The sequence below is a fragment of the Monodon monoceros genome, unplaced genomic scaffold, assembly GCF_005190385.1.
Source record: "Monodon monoceros isolate NGI ecotype Baffin Bay Population unplaced genomic scaffold, NGI_Narwhal_1 Super_Scaffold_12, whole genome shotgun sequence".
Classification (NCBI taxonomy): Eukaryota; Metazoa; Chordata; class Mammalia; order Artiodactyla; family Monodontidae; genus Monodon; species Monodon monoceros.
In genome coordinates, this window is record NW_021703768.1 from 155500844 (window position 1) to 155510504 (window position 9661).

Below are 9661 nucleotides of genomic sequence, written 5' to 3' on the forward strand. Positions count from 1 at the left end.
CTAATCTCCAGAGATTGGTGATTTCATGCTCCTCCACTGTTACCACCTTGGTCCAAGGCAGTATCTAGTCACAACTGTACTAATGCAATGACTTCCTAATTGACCGTTTCAATTCTCTCTGCAAACACGATAATGGTTGCCAATTATTGGATTAAAAGCCCAAATCCTCACAATGGTCATCCTTATATTTAAAATTCTGGCTCCATTACCTCTACTCATTTTCTACAACCCACCAATGTAATCCTTGATTTTCTTTGAACTGCCAGGCATGCTGTCTCTTCAGGACATTTTCACTTGCTTCTTTCTGTGCCCAGAACATTCTTCACCAGAACTCCATTTGACTTATTAACTCCTCTCATTTCAATCTTTGACCAAATATCACCCTCATATTTGCCCTTTCATGGACAATTTTATGTAAAATTATAAAACTGTCAGGCTTTTCCTATCCCAATTTCCGGCCCTTTTCATTACAATTATTAGGGTTTTTTGTATATTTTCTCAATTTTTCTCTCTTATTTTATTAATTTTATGTGTCCCCACTCTGGGGACCTTCATGAGATCAGAGATTTCTGTCAGTTCTTTATTTTCTCCCCTATCCCCAGTGCCTATACTAGTGCCACACAGAGTAAAGCAATAAATCAGTTGTTGAGTGGATGCACAAATGAATGCATTATGTATTTTGCTCTATATTGCAGTTTACCTCAATGTTACAAAGATTAACTTAATGTCATGTGGTTGGATAGATTGGATTTCCTGTGTGTTGCATTTCAGGTGATAAGGAAGACATTACAAAATGTGTTGTGAGATGTGAAGATTGAATTGACAGGGGTGGAATCTATTGCTTCAGAAGACAAACAAGGTTAACAACACTCTTTTTCCAGATTCCAGATTGTAAATCCATCTAGTTCCAATAACAATGTTTAAGTAAATTCTGAAACCCCCCAAAATCAAGACATTTACCAATTTTTATTTTATTTATATTGCTTAGCTTTTATATATTCTAAAACAGTATTCTAAGGACAGGTTTTAATTGTGCTTAATCTCAATCAGTAAGGGGTTCTTAAAGTCACAGTTCCTGTATAAATATGCATGCCTCCAACAATCTCTTCATGACCCCAATAACCCCTTTATTCCTCAGGGTATAAATAAATGCATTCAAAACAAGGTGTGATAATGATGTAAAACTCTGCTGCTCCCTCGTCCTTTTATAAGCCTGCCACAATCAGGTGAGAAGAACAAGTGGAGATAGCTTTTTTCTGTCCATTTCCTGAACTCATGTGGAATACCACAGTAAGCACACAGGCATAGGAAGCTAGAATGGCCATGAAAGGTAACAACAGTATAATAAGGCCACTCAGGAGAACTGTATATCCATACTGGGAAGTATCCTGAGACACCAATAGCAAGCACCAGGGATGGAACTTCACAGAAAAAGACATTAATGAGTCAAGAGCTACAGAAGGGAAGTTGAAATGCAAACAGCATATGTATTAAAGAGTTGACAGAACAACTGGTCCATGCACATGTGACCACGAACCAACAGATCATCTTGCTCATGAGTAAAGGGTAACGTAAAGGATGACAGATGGCTACATAGCGATCATAAGACATGAAACCAAGAAGAAGGGCTTCAGTTCCACCAAGTGTCAAGAACAAAAATGTTTGAATCTTACAACCTAAAAAAGTAATGGTCTTACTATTGGACAGAAAATTAATTGCCATCTTGGGCATGGTGGTGGAGAAGTACATCATGTCAATGAAAGAGAGCTGAGTAGAAAGTACATTGGACTGTGGAGTCAGATGTATTGATACAATTGGATGGGAAGTATCACTATGATATTTCCCCTTCAGAGTCACTGAAAAGAAGTTTGCAATGACAACAAAATGGCAAGTGTTTATTTGTCCCAATTGGAAAAGACAGAAATATAAAATCTGGATATTGTGCAATTATCTTTTCTTGTAGTGTTCTTACCAAATCTGCTATTTTTTGGAAGAATTTGAGAAAGTTTGGCTTTAATTCTTATTTAAATGTTTAGTAGAATTCACCCATGGAGACATCTAGTCCTTGGCTTTTATTTGTTGAGATTATTTTGATTATTACTTCAATATCCTTACTTGTTATTGATCTATTCAGGTTTTCTATTTCTTCATGATTTCAGTCTTGGAAGATTGCATGTTCCTAGGAATTTATCCTGTTCAGGATATTCTTTTCTGGGTTATCCAATCTGCTTTCAAATAATTGTTCACAGTATTTTCTTATGATCCTTAATATTTCTGTACAGAGTAATATCACTTTTTCCATTAATAATATTATTTATTTGATTTCTTCCTTTTTTATGGTTGTCTAGCTAAAGTTTCTTTCTATTGTGTTCCCTAATCTCCATTTTATTTATTTTTGTTGTGATTCTTTTAAAGATATTTATTTCTGGTAATGTTGGGGTTAGTTTGTTCTTCTTTTCCTATGTCATTAAAATGCAAACAAAGGGTGTTTAATTTCTTTCTTTTCTTAACATCAGTGTTCGTCACTATAAACATTCCCCTTAGAACTGCTTTTGCTGTGTCCCATATGTGGTTTTTTAAAATATATTTTTATTTGTCTCGAGAGGCTTTTTGATTTCCCACTTGTTCTCTTCTTCCTAGGCCCACTGGTTTTTCAAGAGTGAAATTTTAATTTTCCACATATTTGTAAAATTTCTCATTAATATTCATTCTATTTCCTACCATTGTAATTAAAATAGATATTTGATATGATTTCAATTTTCTTAAATTGGTTCATACTTATTTTGTGACCATATATAAGAGCTATCCTGGAGAATGCTTCATGAGAACTTCAGAAGAATGATTTGTGTTTAGTTGCTGTTGTATGTCAGTACACATCTGTTAGGTTCATTGGTCTAAAGATCAGTTTAAGTCAGTCATTTCCTCAGTCTGTGTTTATGATCTATTGTTTATTGTTGCAAGTAGGTGTTGCAGTCCTTGACTGTTACTGTACTGTGTATATTTCTCCCTTCAATTCTCTTAATATTTGTTCAACATTAGAACATTAGTGTTCTAATGTTGAATACATACATATTTACTATTGTTTTATATCTTGATGAATTGGCTACCTTTTCGTTATATAATGACTTTATTTGTCCATTGTGACAGATTTTGTCTTAAAGACTATTTGGTCTGCTATATGTATAGCCAATACTGCTCTATTTTGGTTAATATTTGCATAGAATATCTTTTTCCAACCATTCACTTTTAGCCTAAATATGATCTTAAAGTTAAAGTGTGTCTCTTGTATGCAGCATATAGTTGAGTCTTAGTTTTTTGCCACTCAGAAACTCTATGTGTTTTGATTCTAAAATTTAATGTGTTTAGAGTTAAAGTGATTATTGATAGGCAAGGGAAAACTATTGCCATTATGGTCATTGTTTTTTTTTGTGTATGTTTTGTTTTGTTTTGTTTTTTTTCGGTATGTGGGCCTCTCACTGTTGTGGCCTCTCCCATTGCGGAGCACAGGCTCCGGACACGCGGGCTCAGCGGCCATGGCTCACGGGCCCAGCTGCTCTGCGACATGTGGGATCTTCCCGGACTGGGGCACGAACCTGTGTCCCCTGCATCGGCAGGCAGACTCTCAACCACTGCGCGACCAGGGAAGCCCATGGTCATTGTTTTCTAACTGTTTTGTTGTTCTTACATTCCGTTCTTTTTCTTTACTGTCTTCCTTTTGTAATATGTTTATTTTTTGTACTGGTATGCTTTGATTCCTTTCTCTTCATCTTTTGTATATCTACTATAAGATTTTGCTTTGTGGTTACCATGAGGCTTATATAAAGTATCTTATAGTCATAACAGCCTATTTCAATCTAATATAACTTGAACTTCAGTAGCAGACAAAAATTCAACAGTTTTACTCCCCACTTGTGTTTTATTTATGCTACACTTTACATCTTCTTATATTGTCTATACATTATGGACTTTATTTATCTCTAGTTATTTTTAATACTGTTTTGGTCAGGCCAATTACCAAGGTCTGAGGCAAGTGTGGATCTTCTGAGGTCTCTGGATGAATGGGACTCCCTCAGGTCCTCGGTCAGTGGGGCTGTCGCTGGTACGATTATCCTCATGGTACACAGATAAGCCTACAGCAAGCAGGTCTGTTACAAGGTTTGTGGGTAGGTGTGGCTCCCACCAAGTCCCTGGAAGGGTTCCTCTTGGGAAACTGTGCAGTTTTTCAAGAGGTGAGACTGGCTCTCTACCACAATAGAGTAGGGCAGGAACTAAGTCACAGGGCTGCTTCAGTGTCCACAGTGAGGACAGGGCTCTGCAGGCCTGCTTCATTGGGAATGGATGTGTGGCTTTTCTGAGAGCTCTTTGTGGAGAGTGCTGGTGACAGGACCAAGGTTAACAGGGCTGTAGCTGAATCCACAGGGGATTGGGGTTTTTTCTGAGTCCATAATGAGGACCACTGTCAAAGACCTTGACAAGTGGGTCAGGCATGCCCTCTCAAAGATGTCTTTCTTGGTCTTGGGCTCCGCTGGAGTTTCACAATTTCCTACTGGGCTTACGAAACTCCTCTAAAGCCATTTTTGTTCTTGGATGGCTGCCACGTTCTTGTTGCTGTGGGAAATGCAAACAGAGGAAACTCTTATTCTCTCATCTTGCTCAATCATAATTCTTGTCAATTATAAAACTGTGCTTTTTTTGAGAGAGAAAATATTTACAAATGAGAATAACTTTGGAAAGGAGATAAGTAGAAAAGAGATTGTGAACTAAAATCACTAATTAAAGAGTTAACCTTTTTTGATTACCAAATGTTTGGTCAGCTAATTCACTCAAAGAAAATATTCTCAACACTTTCCTCCAGAGACAACCAAAAGTCTCATTTAGTCATGGGTGATGAGCAGGTATGCAGAAGGTTCCAAAATGTCTTCACTTATCTTATGACTCATAAAATACAAGACATTGAAATACCTAACATAGTTGATGAATCAGGATCCTGAGAACAGCAATATACATGCCCATGTGGAAAGCAAGATTAGGAACAACACAAGAATTGTTCCATAGACATTCCCAAATCTCACTCATTTGAATGCACCCTATATTTTGGGTGAAGAACATTCATAAATAAAGCCAATTTTTTTCTTGTTGAATAGTTTTCTCATTTTGTAATTATTGCTCCTGGATTTTTCCTCTAGAATAGTCTTCCTTTTCCAAGATCCATAGTGATTTATCTACCATGATAAGTGTAAAAATTATCTTCTGTGAGCACTGGTTTTCCCAGACAATTTCTTGTGGATGGATAGTTGGGGTCTGTGAGTGAAAGAATATGGCTTTACAAATATTCACTGCATTCTTCTTATCTTAATGGAAGAAATGACTTCCACATTCCACATATATGGACCTGGACATGTTCTTTGTTTTGCTCATTGCCATGTTACTGAAAGTGTCTGTGTACCATTATAACTAAACTCTCAAAAATCAATAATATAAAAAGAAGCTTAAAGGAAGCCAGGGGAAAAAAGTAACCCACAATGGAACCCCATTAGTCAATCAGTGAATTTCTCAGCAGAGAATCTACTGGCCTGGAGAGAGTGAAATGACACATTCAAAGTGTTAAATGATTAAAATTTCTAACCAAGAATACTTTATACAGCAAAGTTATCATTCAGATATATAGGAGAAATAGACTTTCCCAGGCGAAGAAAAGCTAATGGAGTTAGTTCATCGTCACTAGACTTGCCTTGCAGGAAGTGCTCCAACTAAAATGTTTCTGAATAGCAAAATAAAGGATCAATGAAGTTAAATATAACCTCCAGAATGGGAAAAAACATATCTTCAAACCATATATCCATATATTTAAGGAGTTAAAATATATTACAAAACTCACACAACTCAATAGCAAAAAAATAAAAATTTCAATTAAATGTGGGCAAAAGGCCAGAATAGATTTTTCCAGAGAATATGTGTGAAGGTCACCAAGTACATAAAATTAACGCTCAACATTATTATTTTCAGGGTAGTACAAATCAAAACCAAAATGGTATAATACCTCACTCATGATAGAATGACTATAATCAAGAAAACAATATGTAACAAGTGTTGAGGATGTGGCTAAAAAGGAACACTTGTGTGCTGTCATTGGGAGTATAAGTTGGTACAACCACTATGAAAAACAGTATGGACTTTTTTCAAGAAATTAAAAATAGGACTTCTGTATGATGTAGCAATCTTACTTTTGGGAATAATCCAAAAGAAATGAAAAAAGAATACTGACGAGATATCTGCACTCCAACATTTATTGCATCATTATTCACAAAAGCCAATATATGGAAACAACCTAAGTGTTTGTCAGTGAATGAATGGATAAGAAACTGTGGTACATATATACACAATGAAATATTTCCAGTCATAAATAAAAAGAAAATCCTGCCAATAGGAACAATATGGATGGAGCTTGAGGGCATTATGCTAAGTGAAAAAAAGACAGCGAAAAGCAAATACTATATGATATTACTTATACGTGGTATCTGAAAAAGCTATAATTGTAGAAACAGAGGTTAGAATGGTGGGTATCATGAACTGGGGTTTGAGTTAAATGGGGAGATGTTGTTCAAAGAGAACAAACCTCCAGTTGGAATAGGAGTAAGTTTTCAATCTAATGTGCATAATGTTGATTTTAGTTAATAGTATTGTATTATGTATTGAAAGTTGCTAAGAGAGTAGATCGTAAAATTTCTCATCTCAAAAGTGAAATAATAGCTATGTGACATGATGGAGCTGTTATGGAGGAGCTACCGCTAGAGTGGAAATTATGTGCACAATTAAATGACTTGTTCCATTTGTTCAGTTCATGATCTTAGCCTAATTCTGAGCTTTTAAAATTTCATCACATTTCACATCAGATCTGCCAAAAAACCTCAAATATGGAATCTGGCTACTTCTTGCTCCTCCTCAATTACCATTTTGGTCCAATATATTTTATCACAAGGAGACTGCTGCAATGGCTTCACAGCCCATTTCAATCCTCTCTGCAAAACCCAATAATGATTCTGGATCATCTTAAATTAAACACAAATTTTTTTTATTAGTCTACTTTATAATCTGTTTTCACTATATCTACTCATTTCCTACAACCCATCAACTTACTTACATTTTGATCTTCTTTGAATTTGCCAAGCATTTTCTCTACATGTGACATTCTCATTTGCTTCTTCCTCTACCAGAAAACACATCACCAGCTATCCATTTGACTTACTTCATAATCTTCTTTCAGTCTTTGACCAAATATCACCTTCTTAGTGTACCTTTGGTGGACAATTTTAAATAATATTGCAAATTTTCCATTAAAATTTCTTGCTTTATTTTTTCATTATTACTTTTTCATTATTACTTTTTGATACACTGCAAAATTTGTTATATATTGAATATCTCCCCGAACTGGAATAGAAACATTATGAGATCAGAGACATCTGTCATTTTTATCTTTGATTACTTCATTATTACCAGTGTCACACATGTAATTAAAACATTACACATTTGTTGAATGAGTGGATTATGTACTTTGCTCCATTTGGTCACTTATAGATTCTCTTAATTTTATGTGTTTGGATAAATAATATTTCCCATGCATTGGATTTCAGGTTCTAAAAGGGCAATTAAAATATTTATAATATGAAAACTGTGGGGTAACAGAGTTGAATTCTACTGCTTTAGTAGTTAAACAATTTGGAAAATCACACTGTTTCTTTAGCTTCTATACTGAAAATTCATCTAATTCCAATAACAATGTGTGAGTTATTTCTGATATCAGGAAAGAATCAAGATTTTTATCATTTTATTTATTTAATAAACTTTTCATAGACTTTACATTTGTCTAGGCAGTATTCTTAGAGTATGCATATTCCAAAACAGTATTCTAGGCATAGCTTTTTATGTTGTTTGGTCTCAGTCAAAAGGGAGGTCCTACAGTCACATTTTCTGTACAAATATATATGGTCCCAATGGTCTCTTCAAGGCCCCCATAACTCATTTATTCCTCAAGCTGCAGATAAATGGGTTCAGAAGAGGTGTAACAATGGTGTAAAACACTGCTACTATCTTATCCTCTTCAGGGGAATGCAAGGAGGGTGGCCTTGTATAGGTGGAGAGAGAGGTCACATAGAATGAGCTTGTCACAATTAGGTGACAGGAACAAGTAGAGAAAGCTTTTTTCTGTCCATTTCCTGAACTCATGTGGAATACCACAGTAAGCACACAGGCATAGGAAGCTACAATGGCCATGAAAGGCAACAACAGAATAATAAGTCCACTCAGGACTATTGTATATTCAGACTGGGAAGTGTCCTGACACACCAATGGCAACATGGATAACAACAGAATAATAAGGCCACTCAGGACTATTATATATTCATACTGGGAAGTGTCCTGAGACACCAATGGCAACATGGATGGAACTTCACAAAAGAATGATTAATGAGTTGAGAGCTACAGAGGGGAGGTTGAAATGCATACACTGTATGTATTCAAGAGTTGATGGAACAACTGGTCCATGCACATGTGACCATGAGCCAACAGATATTCTTGCTCATGAGTACAGGGTAACACAATGGATGACAGATGACTACATAGCGATCATAAGACATGAAACCAAGAAGAAGGGCTTAAGTTCCACCAAGGGCCAAGAACGCAAATGCTTGAATCTCACAGCCTAAAAAAGTAATGGTCTTAACTATTAGACAGAAAGTTAATTGCCATCTTGGGCACAGTGGTGGAGATGTACATGATGTCAATGAAAGAGAGATGACTGAGTAGAAAGTACGTTGGAGTGTGGAGTCTTCTGTCCAATCGGATGAGAAGAATCAGTATGATATTCCCCATCAGAGCCACTGAAAACAGAATTGCAATGGCAGCAAAGAGAAAAGAGTTGATTGGATCATATTGGAAAAGACGGAGAAAGTACAAAATCTGTTTAAACAGTTTGATTTCCTGTTTTCATGGCTTAACTAAAAATATAAAAGCAGATAATATTTGAAAATTTCATGTAGCATTTCTGATTTCCCTTTAAGAGAAAAAGATGATGATTATTAAATGTAAGAAAATTTTCTTGAATCACCTTGGGTGAATATCTCCCTCTACTCAATACAGTAAATCTTTTTCTGTTAAACAATAGCCACTAAACAAATTATAAAATAAAATAAAAAAACCTTTTTACTGAAGGTAGAATTAAATATATTTTGAAAATAAAAATAAACATTGAGATGCCTTGCCAACATAAATTATTTTCCTCTTTTGTAAATATTAATATCTTCAGGGTGATACACTGTAGCTGAGTTCTTTTGTTATAAACATAGTCTTCTAATTAATTCACTTGTATAAATAATAAAATTGTCATGACAGTGTTGGTCATATATATTATAATTTTTAAATGTTTACTGTACTTCTCCATTTTGAATTTAAATTGGCTATGAAATAGTATAAAGTATAATAACACATGCAGCCTTTATGAATTAGTTAGTGTTTACTTCTTCCTGTGAATGTAGAAGAGATTTAATCAATTGAGGAAAAAATATACCAGACATGAGGAAAAACTTGAGTATGAATTAATAAAATATAAATTTAAAACATAACTTTGACTCAAGTAGCATTTTAAAAATGGTTGATTCAAAGCTAA

At 35.0% G+C, this 9661-nt stretch overlaps 2 pseudogenes; both read right to left on the minus strand.

The window, feature by feature from the left end:
* Nucleotides 1-1066: 1066 nt before the first annotated feature.
* LOC114892189 lies at nucleotides 1067-7171 on the minus strand (annotated as a pseudogene).
* A 788-nt stretch (nucleotides 7172-7959) lies between these two features.
* On the minus strand, nucleotides 7960-8986 carry LOC114892190 (annotated as a pseudogene).
* Nucleotides 8987-9661: the final 675 nt, after the last annotated feature.